The sequence below is a fragment of the Balaenoptera ricei genome, chromosome 10 (assembly GCF_028023285.1).
Source record: "Balaenoptera ricei isolate mBalRic1 chromosome 10, mBalRic1.hap2, whole genome shotgun sequence".
Taxonomy (NCBI): domain Eukaryota; kingdom Metazoa; phylum Chordata; class Mammalia; order Artiodactyla; family Balaenopteridae; genus Balaenoptera; species Balaenoptera ricei.
This window is the reverse complement of record NC_082648.1, coordinates 102,587,752-102,610,821: the sequence shown is the minus strand read 5'-3', so window position 1 is coordinate 102,610,821 and position 23,070 is coordinate 102,587,752. Positions and strand designations below refer to the sequence as shown.

At 48.3% G+C, this 23,070-nt stretch overlaps 1 long non-coding RNA gene across 1 annotated transcript; it reads left to right on the top strand.

Moving 5' to 3' along the window:
- Positions 1-9,621: 9,621 nt before the first annotated feature.
- On the top strand, positions 9,622-11,218 carry LOC132372762 (uncharacterized). Its single transcript, XR_009505252.1, has 3 exons — positions 9,622-9,715; positions 9,845-9,992; positions 10,633-11,218. It is a non-coding gene; the product is annotated as an uncharacterized LOC132372762 (long non-coding RNA).
- The last annotated feature ends 11,852 nt before the right edge of the window (positions 11,219-23,070 follow it).

The window sequence follows — 23,070 nt, the reverse complement described above, 5'->3', positions numbered from 1 at the left end:
TATCTTTTCTAATTATGGTTTTCTCCAGATATATGCCCAGGAGTGGGATTGCAGGATCATATGGCAACTTTATTTTTAGTTTTTTGAGGAACCTCCATACAGTTTTCCATAGTGGCTGCACCAATTTACATTCCCACCAACAGTGTAGGAGGCTTCCCTTTTCTCCACACACTTTTCCAGCATTTGTTATTTGTAGATAAAGTTTGAATTTGAATGTTTTGCTTTTTAGCCACAGACCCCACCACTCCCTATAGTACTCAGCTGTTTCACCTATTTCTGTTACTGGCCCAGTCTTGAAGCCATCTGAACTTGCAACCCTTGGTCTAGAAGCACAAATTTATTCATTCCACATGTACTAAGTACCTACCATATTGACAGAGGGATTGAGGGTTAGAGGGAAGATTCAAAGATTAATAAGTGAATTATATCAAACATTTAAGGAAACAATAATATCAATTTTATACAAACTCTTTCAGGAAATAGAAAAGGAATGAATACTTCTCAACCCATTACTCTCTTACCAAACCAGATAAGGACACTACAAGAAAAGGAAATTGCAGCTCAATATCCCTCATGTATATAGACACAAAAATTCTTAACAATATACTATCAAATCAAATCCAGTAATATATAAAAAGTATAATGCATCATGACCAAGTTGGAATTATCACAGAAATACAAGATACATTTAACATTTAAAAATTAATCAATATAATTCACTACATTGACATAAGCCATATAATCATTTTTATATATATGTATATATATATATACACATATATATATAAAAGCATTTGACAAATTCAACATCCACTTATGATAAAAATCTCAGCAATCTAAACAGGAAGGAAAAGGAACTTCTCAACCTGATAAAGATCATCCACATAGACTGACAGTGAACATGCTCAGAGAAGGTTGAAGAACATCTGGGCTGTTTCTAGGTTCTGGCCATTAAGAATAAAGGTGTTATAAACATTGGTGTACAGGTTTTTCTGTGAACAGAAATCTTCATTTCTCTGGAATAAATATCCAGGAAGACAACTGTTGGGGCATATGGTATTTGAATATTTAATTTTTTAGAAAACAGCCAAATTGTTTTCCAGAGTGGCTGTACCATTTTACATTCCCATCAGCAATATGTGAGTGATCCAATTTCTCCTCATCCTCACCAACATTTGGTGTTGTCGCTCTTTTTTATTTTAGCCATTTTTATAGGTATGTAGTGAACCATCCCACTATGGTTTTAATTTGCATTTTCCTAGTGGCTAATGATGTCGAACATCTTTTCATGTACTTATTTGTCTTCTGTATATTTTCTTGTGAAATGTCTCCTCATGTTGTTTTTCCATTTTTTAAAATAAATTTTTTTATTTTATTTTATTTTATTTTTGGCTGTGCAGGGGCTTTCTCTAGTTGTGGCGAGTAGGGGCTAGCCTTCGTTGCGCTGCACGGGCTTCTCATTTGCAGTGGCTTCTCTTGTTGCAGAGCATGGGCTCTAGGTGAGCAGGCTTCAGTAGTTGTGGCACACGGGCTCAGTAGTTGTGGCTCACTGGCTGTAGAGTGCAGGCTCAGTAGTTGTGGCGCACAGGCTTAGTTGCTCTGCGGTATGTGGGATCTTCCCAGACCAGGGATTGAACCTGTGTCCCTGAACTGGCAGGTGGATTCTTAACCACTATGCCACCAGGGAAGTCCCTTTTTTCTATTTTCTAATTGAATTGTTTGGGTTTTTTTATTGTTGAGTTTTGAGAATTCTTGATACATTCTAGATACCAGTCCTTTGTTGGATATGTGGTGTGCAAATTTTTCTTCCAGTCTGTAACTTGTCTTTTCAGCTTTTTAACAGGGTTTTTCAAAGAGGAAAATTTTTAAATTCTGTTGAGTCAAATTTACGAATTTTTCCTTTTCTGAATAATGCTTTTGGTGTCAACTCTGAGAACTCTTTGTCTAGTCCTAGATCCCAAAGATTTTCTCCTATGTTTTTTCTAAAAGTTTTATGTTTTACATTTAAGTTTGTTATTCATTTTGAATTAATTTTTCATAGGTGTGAGACTCAGGATATGGGGTATAATTCTTTTTATATGTTGTTAAACTCTACTTGCTAGTATTTTGTTAAGGATTTTTGCATGAGGGATTTTGGTCTGTAGTTTTTTGTTTCATTTTTTATTGTACTGTTTTTATCTTGTTTTGATATCAAGATAATATTAACTTCATAAAATGAATTGGGAAGTGTTCCTCCTTCTATTTTCTGGACGAGATTGTGTAGAATTAATATTAATTCTTCTTTAAATACTTGGTAGAATTTTTCAGTAAAACCATCTGGGCCTGGAGGCTTCTTTTTTAAGGAGTTTTAAACTCATGAATTCAATTTCCTAAATAGTTATAGGGCTCTTCAAATTATCTATTTCATATTGGGGGAGTTGTGATAGCATGAGTTTTTGGAGAAGATGACCCATTTCATCTAAAGTGCCAAGTTTATGTGTGTAGAGTTGCTCCTAGAATTCCCTTATTATCCTTTAGATGTCTGCAGAGTCTGTCATGATATTCCCTATTTCATTCCAGATTTTGGTAACTCGTGTAGGTTCTCTTTTTTCAATTTGTCAGTCTTGCTAGGTTTGTCAGTTTTATCTTTTCAAACAAGCAGCTCTTTGTTTCATAGAGTTTCTCTATTTTCTTCTATTTTCAATTTCATTGATTTTTGCTCTTTATTATTTCCTTCATTCTACTTGCTTTGGGTTTTTTTTTTTTTTTTTTTGCCCTTCCTCTCATAGAATCTTCAGGTGGACTCTTAGATTATTGATTTAACACTTTCCCTCTTTTCTTTCTTTCTTTCTTTCTTTCTTTCACTTATTTTATCTATTTATTTTTGGCTACTTAGGGTCTTCGTTGCTGCACGCGGCTTTCTCTAGTTGCAGTGAGCCGGGGCTACTCTTCATTGCGGTGCGTGGGCTTCTCATTGCGGTGGCTTCTCTTGTTGCGGAGTACAGGCTCCAGGCACGTGGGCTCAGCAGTTGTGGCTCGTGGGATCTAGAGCACAGGCTCAGTAGTTGCGGCACACGGGCTTAGTTGCTCTGCGGCATGTGGGATCTTCCCGGACCAGGGCTCGAACCCGTGTCCCCTGCACTGGCAGGCAGATTCTTAACCACTGCGCGACCAGGGAAGTCCCCCCTCTTTTCTAATGTACGAATTTAGTGCTATAAACTTTCCTCTCAGCACTGCTTTAGCTGTTCTCACAAATTTTGATACAGTGTATTTTGATTTTGATTCAGCTCAATATAATTTTTTAACTTCCCTTGAGACTTCCTCTTTGACCCATGGGTTATTTAGAAGTGTGTTGTTTAGTCTCCAAGTGTTTGGAGATTTTCCTGTTATCTTTTTGTTATGAATTTCTGGTTGGCTTCCATTGTGATTAGAGAACACACTGTATAATTTCAGTTCTTTTAATTTTTTTTGAGGTTTTGTGTTATGGCCCAGGATATGGTCTATCTTGGTATATGTTCTCTGACAGTTAAAAAAATGTGTGTTATGCTATTGCTGGCTGGGGTGTTCTCTAAATGTTGTTTAGACCATGTTAGTTGATAGTATTGTTGAGTTCTTCTATATCTTTGTTGACATTCCGTCTAGTTGTTCTATCAATTGTTGAGAGAGGAATGTTGAAGTCTCCAGATGTAACTGTAGAGTTATCTATTTTTCCTCTCAATTCTATCAGTTTTTGTTTCACATATTTTGCAAGTCTGTTCTTTGATGCATACACATTTAGGATTGGTATGTCTCTCTTGTTAGTGGATTTGCCCTTTTATCATTATATAATCTCTATCTCTAGCAATTTGCCTTGCTCTGAAGTCTACTTCATCTGATATTCATATAACCATATGATTTTTTAAATTAATCTTTGCATGATATATCTTTCCTACCCTTTTGCTTTTAAGCTGCCTGTGCTATTGTACATGGATTTCTTGTAGATGGCACATAGTTGGGTCATCTTTAAAATTCACTCTGCCTATTCCCCTTTTTTAATCGTCAATTTCTGTCTCTCAATTGTCCTTAAATGGTAAATGACCATTTACATTTAATGTAATTATTGATATGTTAGGGCTGAAGTCTGCCAATTTGTTTTTTGTTTTATATTTGTTCTATTTTTTGTTTTTCTGTTTTCTTTTTCCTGTCATTTTGTGGGTTAACTGAACTTTTTTAGAATTCCATTTTTGCTTATGTACAGTGTTTCTTTATATAACTATTTTAGTAGTTGTTCTAGGTATTGCATTATGTATACATAACTTATCCGTCTATTGGTGTTATTTTACCAGTTGGAGTGAAGTATAGAAATCTCATCTCCCTTTAGGTTCCTTTACTCTTTCTGTTTACGGTTGTCTTAAATATTTCCTCTACATATATTTAGAACCACATCAGACAGTGTTACAATTTTTCTTCAATGTCAAACATAATTTAGAAAACTCAAGAGGAGAATGAAAACCTATTGTATTTTCCTATACTTTTCCTCACTTTCCTGATGTTCCAAGGTTCCTCGTTTCCTTTCTGTTTACAAAAATTTCTTTAGCAATTCTTTTAAGATAGGTCTACTGACAAAAAGTTCTCTTAGTTTTCCTTCAACTGACGATGTCTTGGTTTTCCTTTAATTTCTAAAGAATATTTTCTCTGAGTATAGAATTCTGAATTTTTTCTTCCAGCCCCTGTTAAAGTCGTGCTACTTCCTAATGACCTCCATGATTTCTGATGAGAAATCTGCTATAATTTGAATTGTTTCTCCTGTTGGTAAAGTGTCATTTCTCTCTTGTTGCTTTCAAGATTTTTTTCTTTGTCTTTAGTTTTCAGAGTTTTGACTACGATGCGTCTTGGTGTGGATTTCTTTGGGTTTATCATATTTGGAATTTGCTCAGCTTCCTGAATGTATAAGTTGACATCTCTTGTCAAATTAGGGAAGTTTTCAGTTATTATTTCAGCTCCACCCTCTCTCTCTTCTCTTCCCAGGACTTGATGTAACGAATATTAGATCTTTTGTTATAGTCCCATGGGTCCCCAAGGCTCTGTTCATTTTTTTCCTGTCTGTTGTCTCTCAGTTATTCATACTGAGTACTTTTTATTGTCGTCTTCCAGCTCACAGATCCTTTCCTTTTTATATCTTCTATTTCTTTGCTGAGACTTTCTATTTTTTCATTTGTTTTCAGCATATTCATAATTGCTTGTTGAAGCATTTTTATCATGGGTGCTTTGAAATCTTTGTCGGATAATCTAACATCTCTGTCATCTCAGGTTTGGTCTCTATTTATCATCTCTTTTCATTCAGTTTTAGATCTCTCTGGTTCTTGGTATGCTGAGTGACTTTCATTTGAAACCTGGACATTCTCATATTGCAGATGAGATTTGGGATCTTATTTAAACCTTCTGTTTCAGCTGGTTTCCTCTTACTCTGCTCTGGAAGGGGTGGCGTGGGCTGGGCCTCATTCTTGCCAGATGGAGATAGAAGTCCTGGTTTCCCAGCTGGCCTTCACTGGCACCCATGGTAGAGGTGCTCCTATTACCGCTGGGTAGAAGTGGGAGTTCTGGTTCCCCACTAAGCCTTCCCTGAAAACTCCCTGGCTTGGAGGGACAGAAGGGCTGTTTCTTCTCCTCACCTGTAGACATGGGGTTGGGGGAGGGGTGACCTTGTTATCGGGCCAAGGTGAAAGACCTGACTCTCTACCAGTCCTCCTCTGACAAAATCCTGTGGGGAGGAGGAGAGATGCCTTGTTACCGCCAGGCTGGGGTAGAGGTCTGGACTCCCCACGTGTCTCTACGGGCACCACGGGAGACGGGCCTCGTTTCCAGCTGGTAGGGATGAAAGTCCTGGCTTCCCACTCAGCCTCCTCTGACACCAGCCCAGTGGGGATGTTGGGACACCTCATTACAGTGTGGTGTGGGTGTGGGCGGGGCCGTGTTTTCTTCTGTGTGTTTAGCTAAAGTAGGGTAGTTATTGTCTAAAAGTTTTCTGTCTTGCTGGGCTTCCCTTTCCTGGTCTTTTGGCCAGAAAGAGAAGGTTTTTGTTTGTCTGTGCCTCTTGGCATTTTTAAATGCCAGCTTCTCCTCCTCTAAGTCTAGGATGTATGAGGCAAAAGAAAACCCAGGGAACTTGCCACTGTGCAATTCCTTGGGTCCTAAGGTCCCTAGTCAGCCCACCTGTTTCTCTCCACCTTTCAGAATCTTCTTCTATTTGTTTTTTGTTTTGTTTTGTTTTGTTTTTTAATGAAAGCTTCTTTCTTTCTTTATTTCTTGATTTCTTTTTGGCTGTGTTGGGTCTTCGTTTCTGTGCGAGGGCTTTCTCTAGTTGCGGCAAGTGGGGGCCACTCTTCATCGCGGTGCGCGGGCCTCTCACTGTCACGGCCTCTCTTGTTGCGGAGCACGAGCTCCAGATGCACAGGCTCAGTAATTGTGGCTCATGGGCCCAGTTGCTCCGCGGCATGTGGGATCTTCCCAGACCAGGGCTCGAACCCGTGTCCCCTGCATTGGCAGGCAGATTCTCAACCACTGTGCCACCAGGGAAGCCCCTTCTATTTGTTTTATATAAAACATTCAGAGTTTTTAGTTGTACTTAGTGGGAGGAATAGGGAAAAGTACATCTACTCCAGAAGCAGAAATGTCTCTCTGTGTTACTTTTGCAATTTCCTGTGAATCTATATTTATTTTGAAATGAAAAGTTTAAAAGAAATTCTAACATAGGCGTCTCACCAGCTTGTTCAAGTATTAGAATCCGAGGCAAATAGTTACTCTAGGAGAAGAAGCCTGTTCATGGATTCACGTCAAAGTGTGATAAACTCCAAACGACAGCAGCTCAGAGGCGGGGCAGGCGCGGGGCTGACGTCACCGGGAGTGGGTTACCCAGGCAGCTGTGCCCAGAGCGCTGAGGCTGGGCTGGCAGCTCGGGGCGGACGTGTGGGGTGGCGTCTCGGAAGATCACGAAACCCTTTGTAAATAAAGGGCCTCATTACCGCTCACCCTGCGGGGGTCCTCGGATGCCTGACTTTGATTCCGAGGCAGTTGCCGGCCCGGAAGACACACAACTGTTGCCTGTTAGAGCTGGAAGGGTCCTTGGGGACCATCTGCCCAGCCCCCCCCCCCGCAGCAGGAAGCGAGGCCACAGCCCCACAGCTCTAGCCAGGCGGGTGGAAGCCGGGCCTGAGGAAGGCTGTCCGGCTGCACTGGAGGCTGGGCTGAAGGAGAGGCCCGCAGCGGGGCCCAGCTGGCCAGCCGGACTCCTGGCTGGGGGAAACCGGAGCATCTGGAAAGCATCATTCACTTTGACCAATCAATGTTTAAAGACCAAACAAAGCCACAGTGAGCACAGCCGGGTTTTTTTTTTCCCCCCTTCCAAGTCGAACAGCACATCTGGGTGTTTCATTTTAGCTCACAGTCATTTGCTGCCACAAGATTGCCTTGGGGGGGGGGGTGGTACACAAGCCTCTTGCCACTAGAGGACACGTTTATCCACCTTTAACTCCCAGGAGTAGACTGATTTCACGAAAACAGAAACTCACACCTGCCTAAGGAAAACTGGAAATGAATATTTCCATACTTCAATTTTTATTCTATTCCTGAACCAGGCCCTGGGGTGAGTCGAGGGTGGGAGTGGGCTTGGATAAAAGCAAAACTAAGCCCCTGCCCCAAGCTGTCTGCCATCTTGTGGGAGACATGAAACAGAATGAGTGGCAGGTAGAAAAAAGGGCACTTGCTGTTCAAAACGATGACCACACCCTCTTCCTTGAAGCAATCCCTTCCTTGGGGTCCCTTCTGTGACTCCACTCTCCCCTGGATCTTCTCCAGTCCCACCGGCCACAGCTTCACCCGCCCTTCCCATGTTGGGTTCCTGGATGGCTGGTCCTGAATCTCCTCTCATCTCCCTCCACTCTCTCTCCTGGACCGATTCCTCCTCTCCTGTGGCCCCAATTACCATCTCCTTGCCAGCCACCCCCAAATTCACAGCTCCAGCCAAGCCCTTCCCTCTCAACCCAGAAGGACACATCCAACATGGCTTGCGTGTCTGCGTGGTTCTCAGGACTCAACCTGTTTAAAACTACATGCATGCTGTTATGGGCTGAATTGTATCTTCCCAAGACTGATCTGTTGAAGTCCTAATCCTCGGTACCTCAGAATGTGACTGCAGGGACTTCCCTGGTGGCACAGTGGTTAAGAATCCTCCTGCCAATTCAGGGACACAGGTTCAATCCCTGGTCCGGGAAGATCCCACATGCCGCGGAGCATCTAAGCCCGTGGGCCACAGCTACTGAGCCTGCGCTCTAGAGCCGACGAGCCACAACTACTGAGCCCGTGTGCCACAACTACTGAAGCCTGCGCGCCTAGAGCCCATGCTCTGCAACAAGAGAAGGTATCGCAATGAGAAGCCTGCATGCTGCAACAAAGAGTAGCCCCTGCTCGCAGCAACTAGAGAAAGCCCGCACGCAGCAACGAAGACCCAGTGCAGCCAAAAATAAATAAAAATTTTTAAAAAAGAAAAAAAAATGCATTTACCTTTAAAAAAAAAAAAAAGAATGTGACCGCACTTGGAGAGGTGATTCAGTTAAAAAGAGGTCATTAGGGTGGACCCTAACCCAATATGACAGGCATCCTTATAAGAAGAGTAGGTTAGGACACAGAGGGATGACCATGTGAGGACACAAGAAGAAGATGCCCATCTGTAAGCCAAGGAGAGAGGCCTCAGAAGGAACCAACCCTGCTGCTACCTTGACCTTGGACTTCCAGCTTCCAGAATGGTAAGACAATAAATGCCTGTTGTTTAAGCCCCCCAGTCTGTAGAACTTTGTGATGACAGCCCTAGCAGACCGATACGCACGCTTTCACCCCAACCTGGCTTGCCTCCTGTGCTCCCTCCTCTGTGAAAAACACGTCCACCAGGCAACTGCCCAAGCCAGGAAGAAGCTCAAGATTCCTCCGAATCCTTCTTCTCTATGTCTTCCACAGTCGTCCACGGCCACACCTGGGCAATTGGGCTCCTAAACAGCTCTTAAATCCATTAACTTCTTTCCATCTTCTCTTCAGCCACGCCCCCTCCCTGCTCCCACCCAAGGCTGACTGACCACAAAATAGGCAGAACTGCCAAGTTCAGTGTTTCTCAGGAGCTGTAGCCCCAGTGAGCACGACCACACGTGGCCACAGTTGGGTGAGCGCTTCGTGGCTACAGCGTCCTGCATGTGGGTGCCACCCAGACGTTGCTTCCCAGGATGCCACGCTCCTGTGGTATTCAGAAATCGCACCAGGGACTTGGGCATTACACCAGTTCACACGTTTTGCAGCCACAGAAGGCAATCATGCTGCAATTTCAGAGTGAGGTGCTTAGGAGTGTAAGAGGTCCCTACTTTGGGCTCCTCTCAACTCAGAAATCCCCCCACCCTGGACTCAGAGTGCTGTCACCATTAACCAGAAAACGTCTCCTAGGAGGAAGTGGGAGGCTGAGGCCCCGTGCTCACCAAGCATCCCCCACCAGGCCTTCCCTGGGTGCTTTGCCAAGAACGTGGCCTCTGGGTTCACTGAAATGAACAGAACGTCCGCAAGATTCATGTGTCTGCGTGCTTTCTCCCCAGGCCTCGGCAGGATCATTTCACACACGCCCAGGACACAAGCACCAGGGGCACCAAACAAGTATGAAAAGAGACAGGCTAGAATCTTGCAGCCATCAGATGTAGAAAGATGCTATTTACACAAATATTAGGTTCGTGGTTTGAATCACCAACGGGAGCCTAAGCTGGAATGCTGGGCAGGGGCGGGGAAGAGAGGGACAGGGCCCTTCCCTAACACTCACAGCCGGACCCTGCTCACAGCAGCCACACCTGTCTCCTAGGACCCACTCTCGACTGCAGGAGGTGGACCCCGAACACGCAGAAGCTGCAAGGTGTCCCGTGACAGAGGAATGCAGCGGGAGCGGCAGGACCCAGAGGAAGGAAGGAGGGAGCCGCTCTTGAAAGGAGACCAAAACCACCGATGCTCAAGTACGTTTTGAAAGAGGAAGGAGAGGTATTTGCCAGGCAGACCGGGTGGGACCGACAGCCCAGGCAAAGGTCTCGGACGGGGTGGGAGGTTTCGGTACAACTGGAGCAGAGTACGTAGGGGGCGCCCAAGAGCAGACGTGGCTGAGGTGACAGGCAGAAGCCTGACCATGGAGGGCTTTGGGGCCACACCCACCTGCTCTGAGGTTATACGGAGAGATGCCCAGAGGACCGAGTGGAGTGATCGGGTCAGATTTGCGTATTTATTTACTTATTTATTCATTCATTCATTCTTTTTGGCCGCACCATGCAGCTTGCGGGATCTTAGCTCCCCGACCAGGGATCCAATCTGTGCCCTCGGCAGTGAAAGTGCAGAGTCCTGACCACTAGACCACGAGGGAATTCCCAGATTTTTTCTTTAAAAGAAGCTTGGCCCCATGGTCCCTGTATTTTCAAACGACGACCTCAGTTTCCCCATCTCTCAAATGGGGACAATAATAGAACGTACCTCATGGGGCTGTGGTGCAGATTAAACGAGTTAATACAACCAGACGTGCTCAGCACAGTGCCTGGCACACGCATCGTAGCTGCAGATCAGTATGACCTATTTTCTTGTCGTGTCACTGTTGTCATCATTCGTCAGGCCCGGGATGGCAGGCTCAGGAGCACATGGCCTGTGCACTTGTGTTCATGGCGTACTTGCTAAGGAAAGTCAGTGCTGCGCAGTGTGAAGCTGTTTACTGCACACGGACGCCAGGCCAAGGGATGAATGGTGGCTTGGACACCGCCCCCTGCAAGCTGGCCAAGCCGTGTGCCTGGACACGGGACCACACCCACCCAGAGAGCCAGCCGACGCGCTTTTCCAATTTGCCAAGCCCTGCACTGGGGGAGGGGGCTGGGGGCTTTTCCTAATTCGTGCCTGATGTCCTGGGGTCCACCCGGAGAGGTGAAGAAGACTTCACTGTTGCTGCCATTTGGGGTGAGGGCTGGAAGCTAAGTGACATCTCAGAGTGGTGTTGGGGGTAGGGGCGAATTGGGAGGGAGGTCTGCCCCCTTGATTCCCCCAGGTCAAGGCCCCTTCCATGGAGCACACTTCCAGGGTCAGTTAGAGGCTCATGGAATTCCACATTAGAATAGAACCCACAGAACTTCAGAAGTGAATGTCCCCAACGTGTGTCTCCTCCAGCCCCAGCGTGTGCGTCGTGTTCAGCACAGAACTTAGAGTCAAATAAACCTGTATTCAGATCTCAGTGTCCCCAAGCCCCTGTGGCTGTGGCTTGACGCCCTAGGGCTCGGCTTTCTCATCTAGAACATAGTGCTAACAGCTCCCCAGCACAGGGTAGACAAGAGCCCGACATGAACAAACAAACACGCAGATGGCAACTAGCATGGTGCCTGGCACAAAGCAGACACCCCAGAAATACCAGCAACGTGCCGTCCATCCAAGGTGGGGGAACATGCACGAATACTTTCCACCGATACCTAAAATATGAAAGTCGTAATTTGGACAGAGGTTTATTTTAATTAGCTAGCAGTGGGAAAGGTTGCTTCAGGAATGTGAGTGCTTGATGATTTCCCCAGGTGGTAGGGAAAAATATGAAATGACAAAAACAAACCGGGAAACATTCTTGAGGGAAAAAGAGAGAGAGAGAGTCCTGTTAATAGCGCCACCTAAATACAGCAAAGTGTATTTTTGTAGATGGCAAAAATGGTGCCCAAGCTGGGGAAGAAAATGCTGGTTCTCCCCAAATTTTCCAGCTAGCTTTTTCTTGAATCAAGGTGGCCAGGCACATCTGGAAGCTCCAGCTGAGGGAGTATCAGTCTGTCCACCCGACTGCTGGGCACCGTCCAGCGCAGAGGGACAAAGCTTAACAATTTTCCAACCCTTCCCATAAAATCCAATATAGCGGCCCGACTGGGAGACCTTGTTCTTTCTCACCTGGTTGGGGAACTAAGATCTCACAAGCCACCTGGTGTGGCCAAAAAAAAAAAAAAAAAAAAAAAACTTAAAAAGGAAAAGATGCACATGGCTCCACAAAGGGCCTTCCCCTTTGACCAATTTTGAGGCAGAATTTGGTCAAATCGCTTCACAAACAAATGGGAGGCCTGGAGCCCCCCAAGCCCCTAATTGGGAACAGGTTAGTGGAGACGTCCGCCGGGAGTCGCCATGTGGTCCCCGACAGCGGCCTTCCCCACCGAATTCTTTTGCTCTGATTTCCACATAAGCCATAACAACACCATGCAGAACCAATTACGCCCGGCTCCGCAGGGGAGGCCGCGACTCTGGTCGGGGTGGCTGGAAGGGGACCCCCTGGGACGGCCTCCTCTGTGGGGGGCCACCGTGCTGTCAGTCCTGTGACCCGTCTGTGCCCGGAGCCCGCGCCTGCCCTCCCAGAGGAAAACCCCACAGCATTTGTCGTGAGCTCGCTGAAAAGCTGGAGTGTTCCACGCGTGGCCAAGAAATTGATGACCCCAGAGGTGACGGCTGGTCGGGAGCCGCTGTGGCATCAGCGGTTCGGAAAGGGTGGGTGGTGGGTCCGTTTACATTAAATGAGTGGAGAGTGGGGACTTCCCCTTCCAGAGATCAACTTACCGCTGCAGAAAGGACCTTCAGTGCTGAATCCAAAAGAGGTGTGGCATGGGGAGGGCGGGGTTTGCATGGGTGGGAGCTGCTGGGTGGTGGGAGCTGTCTGGCGTCGGATTAAACAGTGCATCCGAGTGCTCTATCAGCAAACATCTGCGGGTGCCAACGTCAGGTTCAAATCCTGGCTCCGCCGTTGACCGGCTGTGCGACCTTGGGCCAGCGACTTAGCTGACTAGGGCCTCGATTTCTCACCCGCAAATGGGTGTAATCATAGTGTGCAGCCCACAAGCTGTTGTCAGGATTACATGAAATAATCCAAGCAAAATGCTTAGGATACGGCAGGGATGCAGCAAGTGTTAGCTGCTATTGAGATTCTCCTGGAGGGATCACCGGGTCAACAAAACCACACTGAGCTCGTTAGCTTTGCCCTTTGGGTGTCTTGGGCAGACTGGTAGCAGCTGGTTAGGGAAATGGGGATATGCACTCACCCAGAAAATATTTAGTTCCTAGCTGCCTTCTAAGAACAAACCAAAGAAGCAAATGCATACAAGTTTGTTATTCATCAGAGCCCCCTGAGACTGCAACAGGCGGGTCTCCCAGCACTCGGAGACACTGGTCCAGTCGCAAGGTGCCAGTTCTAGGTGAGGGGGGGGTTGGGCCAGGGTCGGCTGTGCCCCCCATCGTGATTTCCAAACGCAAAGCCCAAGTGAAAGGCTATTAAGAATTGGAAAGGGGGTGCGGGAGAGCTTGCGGCATGCCTCATCTCTCTGATGCCCAGCACTGCCCGTCTGCTGTCCTGCTGATGCACTGGCGGCTTCCCCAGACCACAGGCATTGGTCCATCCTTTTGGCCTTTTCAAGGCTCAAGATTTTCTCAAGCTGGTCCTGCCCCTCTCTGCTCCCTCCTTCTGGAAACTTTCCTTTCAGTCATTACTAACTATCCATCCTGGAGCCCCACCTGGCAGGGACTGCATCTGGGTCATCTCCATGTGCCAGAATCCTGCCACCAGACCGTCAGTTCCATTATCCAGGACGTGGTGGACCAGAAGAAGGGGTACAGTCTCCCCCAGGGTGTCCTCCTCTCAGGGCAGTTCCTGGAAGGTCCCCTCTTGTGTTAAATCCTAGGTATGAGTTGATATTGTTGTTATTTACATTTTTCTTGGAAGGTGGAGTTCAAGTGGAGAAACCGATGGATTTGCACTCCAGTTCAGTTCTCAAAAAGGGCCACGGCCAAATGGAATCTATGTGGGTTTTTCCAAAGATCACTTTGGCTGGAGGGGTAGGGAGTGGCTGTCAGAGGTGGGCAAGAAGAGGCTGCTGCAATGCTCCAGACTCTGGAGGAGGACCCCAAACCAGGACAGGGACCAGGGGGCTGGGGAGGAGGGGACCAAATCAGAGAGAAAAGGGCCAGCACTTGATTGATGTGAGAGCAGCATGGGCGGTGGACGGGGGAGGCGGGGAATGATTCCCAGCTCTCCTGCCCAGGACGAGGTAGTGCCTTTCATCAATGTGGAATTTGAATATAGCAGAGCAGTTCTGGAGAGAAGGATGAGTTCAGTTTGGACGTGTTGAGTTTGAGATGCGTGTGGATATCCAGGTGGCGAGCTCTAGTGGCAGACAAGGAAAGCTGGAGGTGGGTGCTGGAGGTGTAATCTGGGCTGTGGGATATTTACTACCAACTGGTGATGCCTTCCCACCATCCACTTCATCCCAGTCTTCTTGATGCCTGGATAGAGGAGTGTTGCAACATCCCGAGGTGATTTATAGGGAAAACGTCTTGTGTGTTTGTTTCTCAGCACTGCCTTCCAAGTGGGAATCTAAAACCCCACATTCTGATCCTAAGTGTAATTTCCAGTCATTTCCACCGACAACATTTGGTTCTTATTATCAAAAGATACTCACACAGATGTAGCATTAAAAATCTTGGCTTCAACGGATAAAGAAAACAAGATAATCTAAAGTACTGCAGCAACTCTCAGACATTTACGATTCCAAGAAATGGTTGTTGGATAACTGCTCTAGAATATCCATTTTCCAGTGTGTTTCTGGGTGGAAGAAAGCCAGCCACTTTGTAAATTTCAGGCCGTTCATCTGAACCTTCAATCAGGAATGTCCTAGGGCCTTAGATGGTGAATTAGGCATGGGCATTTCCCCTTGGTGTCCCCAGACCCGACACACATCCAGGCACACAGACAATGCTCACTAAGGGTTTGTTGACCGAAAAAGAAACAGCTGAATACCGTAAGTCAGGACATGCTAGGTTTTCTCATTTGACGTTTCCTTTCAAATGTTCCGAGGGCTTAAATTACAGGGAAAGGAAGCTTCTGTAAGTCAGAAATGGAAACATATTTATACGGAACTGATGTTTTGAACTTTAATGGAGAACTTTATCTTTCCTGTGTCAAATTCTATATTAGTGGTTTGGGGTCCCCTCAAGCATCAGTAATTAGTAGAGGGTTCCTCGTTCATGAGTCCTGGTTATCCCCAAAGTATATTTTTTATGTAGTAATAGCTAACATTTATGAAGTACTTCTTATGTGCCAAGCACTTTAACAAATTATCTGGTTTAATTCTCACAATTCTGGGACGGTGATATGTTTATTATCCCCGTTTTACAGTCGTGGTGACTCGGCCTTGGGAAATGCAGGCCATTTTTCCAAGGCCCACGGCTAGTGAGAGGCAGAGCTGGTATTTGAGCCTAAGGAATGCGACCCCACGGCCCAATTACTGACTGTTCCTGGCGCTTCTGAGCCAACAGTGAGCCGGGGGTGGGTGGGATGGGCCTTCACGAACATTCATCTGCTTATTCCTTTCGGGAACCCTGAGAGATAGGTCGTGTTCTGAACCCGCTTTACAGCTGGGGAAACTGAGCCTCACAGAGGTGAAGCCGCGTGACATGGCAGAGGCTGAACCTGGGTCCAAGGACGCCAGCATGCCCCTTTGTCTTCCCACCATTCCCAGGACTCTGCTCCTCCCTTTGCAGCCCCTGACTCTCCCCATTGCCTGAGGCTTACACAGTCTCTGTTAGACAGCCGGTCTCCATCGGGTCCCCCAGGGGCACCCAGGCCGAGAGGGGTCAGCCTCAGCCCTGGGAACCTCCAGGACCCTCCGGGGCCTCAGTGCAACTGTGGCCGCACCATGCACGGCTCAGGGGGCAAAAGAGATGGACCACGTGCCGCTGATACCGCGTGAAGGGAGCCTGGATCCCAGTACCCATCCTTCCTTCCCACATCTCCCGTGCTGTTCGTCCTGTGCACACGGCCACATGAACAGAATCGAGAGACTGATCCAATCCTGTCCCTCTTAGGAGGTTTGCTTGCTTAGCAGGTCTGAGTCAAGGGAAGCCTCTCTTCCTCCCCGTGTGGTGCCCCAGGGACCAGCCAGTCCCCTGCCCCACCCACCCAGCCCAGCCTGCGGCTTGCCAATTGCAGCCCAGGAGAGAGGACTGGGCTCCCCGAGAACAGCCTGAAATCATCCAGGATGCTGCCAGCTGCGGCTCGAGCACCCAGAGCCCATCCTCACTGTCTGCCCTCCACCTCATCGTAGTGTCATGGGATCCAGGAGCAGTGGTTTACGGAAGCCTCTGTGGACCAGGCCTCTGCCCATCAGCCCAGCCAGGTGAGCAGGTTTATCTCCAATTTACAGATGGAAGGTGGAGTCCAAAGTGGGCTTTGGGACCACACAGCCCAGATGCCCATCCCGGCTCAGTACTGCGTGGCTTTGAGCAAATCCCTTCACCTCTCGGAGCCTCAGTTTGTTCATCTCATCAGCAAAATGGGTGCAATTCAGGGGTTCTTCATCTGGGTCCACAGATTCCTGAGAGATCCTTGGAAAGCATGGAGGGGGGTCCAGAAAAGAGGATGGGGAAAAGTTACCTCTTTATTTCAACCAACCTATAACTGAAATGTGGCATTTTCTTCCACCATGAATGCACAGAGCTTCCAGAGGAGTATTAGCAACACCTGTGACCTGTCATCAATTAATGGCTGTGGCTACTTCGAAATTACAATCACCCGGCTTCCCTGGTGGCACAGTGGTTAAGAATCCGCCTGCCAATGCAGGGACATGGGTTCGAGCCCTGGTCCGGGAAGATCCCACATGCCACGGAGCAACTAAGCCCGTGTGCCACAACTACTGAGCCTGTGCTCTAGACCCCACGAGCCACAACTACTGAGCCTGTGTGCCATAACTACTGAAGCCCACGCGACTAGAGCCCATGCTCCGCAACAAGAGACGCCACCGCAATGAGAAGCCCGCACACTGCAACGAAGAGTAGCCCCCGCTCGCCACAACTAGAGAAAGTCCACGCGCAGCAACAAAGACCCAACGCGGCCATATAAGTAAATAGATAATTAATTAATTTAAAAAAATTACAGTCACCATTAGATCTGTCACCGGGTCTTGCTGTTTAATGCATTAATTTGTCAGTGCCCTTCCTGAAGTGTGTGTCTCAGAGGAAATGAGCCCTCAGCTGGCCAGTGGGGTCTGTCTCAGCTCCTCAGCTGCATGAGGTCCCTCTGTGCACACAGCCTGCCCACCTGATCGGTTAAACCACCTGTCGCCCAGCGTCTCCTGCATGGAGGGGAGGGTTTGGACAAGGACTAACTCTTTTTTTTGATTAATTGAAGTGTAGCTGATTTACAATGTAGTGTTAATTACTGCTGTACAGCAAAGTGACTCAGTTATACATATATATACATTCTTTTTCATATTCTTTTTTTTTTTTTTTTTTAATTAATTTTACTTTTTTTTTTTTTTTTGCTGTGTTGGGTCTTCGTTTCTGTGCGAGGGCTTTCTCTAGTTGCGGCGAACGGGGTCCACTCTTCATCGCATTGCGCGGGCCTCTCACTGTCGCGGCCTCTCTTGTTGCGGAGCACAGGCTCCAGACGCGCAGGCTCAGTAGTTGTGGCTCACGGGCCCAGTTGCTCCGCGGCATGTGGGATCTTCCCAGACCAGGGCTCGAACCCGTGTCCCCTGCATTGGCAGGCAGATTCTCAACCACTGCGCCACCAGGGAAGCCCCCTTTTTCATATTCTTTTCCATTATGGTTTATCCCAGGACGTTGAATATAGTTCCCTGTGCTATACAGTAGGACCTTGTTTATCCATCCTATATACACCAGTTTGCATCTGGTAATCCCAAACTACCAGTCCTTCCCTCCCCCACCCCCCTTCCCCCTTAGCAACCACAAGCCTATTCTCTATAGGATTGACTCTTTAATGCCCAGTGCAGGCCTCTCCTGGTAGGCTCAGCCCAACATCCTTTTAGAGGAAGGCATCAATTTCTGTAACAGAAACTCCTTCAAACAGTTACTCGGTTCCCAAACCTTGGCGTCACCCTTGACCCCTCTTCCAATCTGTCATCGTGTCTATTTGCTCCATCTCTAAATTTGTCCAGAGGCATGTCACTTCTCTCCACGTCCGCTGCTTCACCTGGGTCTGAGCTACCATCGTCGCCTGCTCGGATCATGACCGCGGGCTCCCTGCTCGGCTCCCAGCTTCATCATTGGCCCCCTCCCCATGCTTGTCTCACAGCAGCCAGAGAAGCCATTCAACATGCAAGTCAAACCGTTCCCGCTAAAAACCCTCCAGGGGCACCAGTCTGACTCCCAGTAGGTCACAGTCCTTGCAACCTGGACCGTCACTGAGAATCCAGCTCCCTCCACCCCTCGCCCTCCCCCACTGTGCTCCAGCCATGCCAGTCTCCCGGACCACCCGAACATCGTCCCTCCTCAGGACCTGTGCGCTTGCTGTTCCCTCTGCCTGGGAAGGTTTTGGTCCTCACACCTTCAGGTTCTTATGTCAATGTCTTCTTGCTAAAGCCTTCCCTGAGGTAGTGGCCACTGTGATGTGTGGTCCTGACCCCTCTTCAGGAGCGAAGGACTTGTCCCCTGGCTGCTGGGAGGTGCCCTCAGCTCTCAGCCCCTTCGAGGATTGTCTCAGCTGAAGAAAACCTCCTGTTCAAGCACATGCATCCTTCCAAGGCAGCCTCATCCGATGCCGGTCAACATGGGGGATTTGAGACAATTCTGAAGACTCATCTGTGTCCAGAACTCCATGGGGCGCTGGCTGAGTTCTTCAGCTTGAGTCACAGCTCAACTCCTCCCAAAGCCCAATCCTGCTTCCTTCCCTTCGTCCTGCACACGTGGATTCCAACTGTCCTCCCCAATAAATACCCCCATGCGAATCCCCAAATCAGCATCTGCTTCCCCGGGAACTCAGTGACCCTGGTCACCCAGCCTAAAATTGCAGACCTTCTCCCCAAATACACGCTCCCGCAGCCCTTCCTTCCTTCCCTGCTCATCAGCACCCATCACCACCTGCAACCACAGATTTACTTGTTTATTGTCTTTCCTCCCACCAGAATGTAAGCTCCATAAGGACAGGAACTTGTTTTGTTTTGTCATTTCATTGCCCAGAACAGTATCTGGCACCATAATCATCCACTCAGAATTTGTTGAGTGAATGAGTGAGTGAACAGCTACACCATCCTTGACTTGTAGTCAACAAAATCCTCCAAATCCTTTTCTCACACTCCGTCGACTATGACATTCCGAGTTTGTGTAATTGATTTCGGGGCCTGATTCCAGATCCCGACAACTTGTCACGGCTAAATTCCATCCTGCTGATTGGATTGGTCCTGGTTCTGGCTCTAATCCCCCGAAGAACTGAGAAGCATACATTTTAGAGCTTCATCCAAGTCATCATTAAAAATGCTGCATAGGGCTTCCCTGGTGGCGCAGTGGTTGAGAATCTGCCTGCTAATGCAGGGGACACGGGTTCGAGCCCTGGTCTGGGAAGATCCCACATGCCACGGAGTAGCTGGGCCCGTGAGCCACAACTACTGAGCCTGCGCGTCTGGAGCCTGTGCCCCGCAACGGGAGGGGCCGCGATAGTGAAAGGCCCGCGCACCGCGATGAAGAGCGGTCCCCGCACCGCGATGAAGAGTGGCCCCCGCTTGCCGCAACTGGAGAAAGCCCTCGCACGAACCGAAGACCCAACACAGCCAATAAATAAATAAATAAATAAATAAAGTAGTTATAAAATTAAAAAAAAAAAAAAAAAAAAAAATGCTGCATAGAACAAAATAGCTCTCATAGGCATTTTCTTGGTAGCATTTCTGTCTGCTTTCGTTGATCTTGTCTGCGTACTGATTTGCTTGTTTATTTCCATCCCCTCATTAGCCTACACATCTTGTTAACGGCTGCAGCCCAGGGCCTAGCACTGTGCCTGGCATATTATAGGCTCTTGATAAACATGCATCAAATGAATGAACGGCTCTCCGCCTTACAGAATGTGAGCTGTCTGGGGCAGAAGCCACATCCAGTCACCTTTGAATCTGCCAGGAAGAGTCTTTCGGCATTAATACGTGAGTTACCAGGGCTGGGATATGAGCATGAGGGTGGCTGCGATTCAGGTCGTGTTGTGCTGGCCTCTTGGCCCTATCACCCCCGGGAAGTGGGTGTCACATTTCCACACCCAGGCCTGGCTGGTTATGCTCTCTGACCCCTTGGGGCACCTCTCAGGGACCACTGTAGGGACATGCTGCCTGGTACTCCCTGTGGCTCCCAGGGATGCTGGTTCTTGGACTTCCAGTACCATCCCCTGGATCTCTAACAGGAGCGCCGTGGAGCTGAGCCGCGGATCTCTCTGTTATCGACCAAGCCGCTATGATTAGGAAACACCGTGTGCCTGGACTGTCATTTTCCCCACACTGAGTTTTTCCCCAGCAACTCCTCAATCATCACACAAACAAGACCCCGGTGGATTCACCCACTTGCTCTCTAGACATGCCCTGAGTATGTCAGAACACTGGGTGGACCAGCTCAGGCTCAGGCTATGAAACTCATGCCCCACACTACATCAATCTCATTCAACAAATACATGTCATGTACCATTCAAGGATCCGGGAACAGTAGCGAATAAAGTCAAGTCCCTGCCCTTTAGGAACATACATTTTAGTGGCAGAGGAGCAATGTACACATCACGTGATATATGCCATGGAGAAAAATAAAGCAGGAGAGGAGGGAGGAGCCATGGAGGAGGGGTGTTGCCATTTTACTTAGGGGGCAGGAAAGGGCCTCACTGAGAAGGTAACTCTTGAGATGTGTCCCTAAGGAAGTGATACAGTTGGCCACAGGGATACTCAGAGAAAGAGGATTTTAAACTGCGCGAATAGCAGGTGCAAAGGCCCTGAGGCAGGAGTGTAATTGGCATGCTCAGTGAAGAGCAGGGAAGTGAGTACGGCGGAGCAGAGTGAGCAAGGGGGCGGGGGGGCAGCTCAGGAGAGGAGGTCAGAGAGACCGCAGACAATGGGGTCAGATGGGGCTCGGAGACAACCGGCTTCACTCTGAGTGAGATGGGAGCCACTGGAGGGTTTGAGTGAAAGGACAGACGGACGGTCTGACTTGCATTCTCACTTGGTTTCTGGGGCTATTGTGTTGAGAAGGAATGTGCACAGACAAGGGGAGAAGCAGGGGTACCAGTGAGGAGATAAGGGCTTGGACAAGGGGTTAGCCATGAAGGTGGTAAGAAGCAGTCAGATTGTTTATATATTTTGAAGTCCAGCCAACAGGATTTGCTGATGGAATGGGACGTGGGATGTGAGAGAGCGAAAATCCAGGGATGAATCCACCCTTTTTGGCCTGAGCAGTTGGAAGAATAGGATTGCCATTGACTGAGCTGGAAAAGAGTGTGAAGGAACAAGTTTGGGATAGAGCTGCTTGGACACATTCATTCTGACCGCCTGTTAGACATCCAGTTGAAGCTGTCAAGTCGGCGTTTAATGCTGAGCCTGGGATTCAGGGCCAAGGTCGGGCTAGAGAGATACATTGGCAAGCTGTCCCCCATCTCCAGTTTCTGGGGTTCTGCTAATCATACTTCCGGGCACTCTGTCGGAGGGTCAGCCTGTGGGACTTGGGGGTCAATGCCTGGCTCCACGTTTAACTGGCTCCAGGACCTTGGGAAAGTCAGTCCCATTCTCTGAGTCTCAGTTCCTCAACTGGGAAATAATACTAGCAATAATACACTACAGTTTCATGAAGGTTTTAATCACCGAATATAGGCTGTGCCAGTGTTGTGCTGACCTCAAAAAGCAGCAGCCATGGAGGCTATTATATTTTGCTGGGCGTGTTTATTGTTGTTGCAAACCCACCGCTCTTTGGGCCTCTGGTTAACTCTGAGCCGTATCCCCCTGGCCACAGTGATGGGGACCAGCGATGGGGCCTTGACCTCTGCACTGCTCATTTGAAAGGATGACCTGGTCTCATCAGACTCCCTGGGCATGAATTTTGAGCTGGGGATGAGGAAATTGGGGCCATCAGTGGTGGGTCTGGAGCCGAAAGGCCATTCTGGGTCACTTCCTATGTGAGCAAGCCAAGGACAGAGTGACCTTGAGTGAGAGACTTCATGGTGGCTGGCTGGATCCTGCTCTCATCCCAGGGAGGCCCAGATGGCCGTCAGGCCTATGCTCAGCCTCCTTGAATTCCCACTGGACATCCAACCAGCAAAGGCGTATCTGTTGAGCCCAGGAGCCTCAATGGGAACCATACGGGGTGATGAGTTCACGGCTCAGCCTGCTGTGGAGGAGATAGGCCCAGCCGCTTCTTTCTCCAACGGACTCTGGAATGTTCCGCCCCCAACAATTGTGGATGATGGGGTTGAAGTCTCTTTGGGCGCTGTTAAAACAAGTGTGTTTTGAAAGCTTTCTAGAACTTCTGGTAAAAAGAAAAGAGCCGTAAAATCACAGGCATTCCATTTTCCCACATCTCTCTCCATGTCCACATTCTGGGGCCATAACCAGCACTGGGAATTGGCCACGGAGGCACTGGATTCATCCCTCGCTTGGCAAAAGAAAAGAAGGAAGGCAGGGACTGCGCTGGTGGCGCGGTGGTTAAGAATCCGCCTGCCAATGCAGGGGATACAGGGGTTCAAGCCCTGGTCCGGGAAGATCCCACATGTCGCAGAGCAACTAAGCCCGTGCGCCACAACTAGTGAGCCTGTGCCCTAGAGCCTGCGAGCCACAACTACTGAGCCCGAGTGCCACAACTACTGAGCCCGTGTGCCACAACTACTGAGCCTGCGCTCTAGGGCCCGCGAGCCACAACTACTGAGCCCATGTGCCACATCTACTGAAGCCCGCGCGCCTAGAGCCTGTGCTCCGCAACAAGAGAAGCCACCACAATGAGAAGCCCGCACACCGCAACGAAGACCCAATGCAGCCAAAAATAAATAAATAATAAAATATATTTTTAAAAAAAGAAGGAAAAGAAGTAAGGCACACCTAACCGCCACAGGATGGGCAAAACCAGCTTGGCCGGCTCTGGGCAGAGGGGTGGCTAGTTTCCAAGATGGGGCAGCGTGAACCTGCGGGAGACGCCGGGGCCTCTGCGCGGTTGTGGAAAGCGCAGAGGGAAGCCCCACCCTGCAACTGCTTCCTCCATGTAGCTCAGCCTTGCTCTCACTAGGCTCCTTCCAAATGCTTTCATCAATGTCTTAAC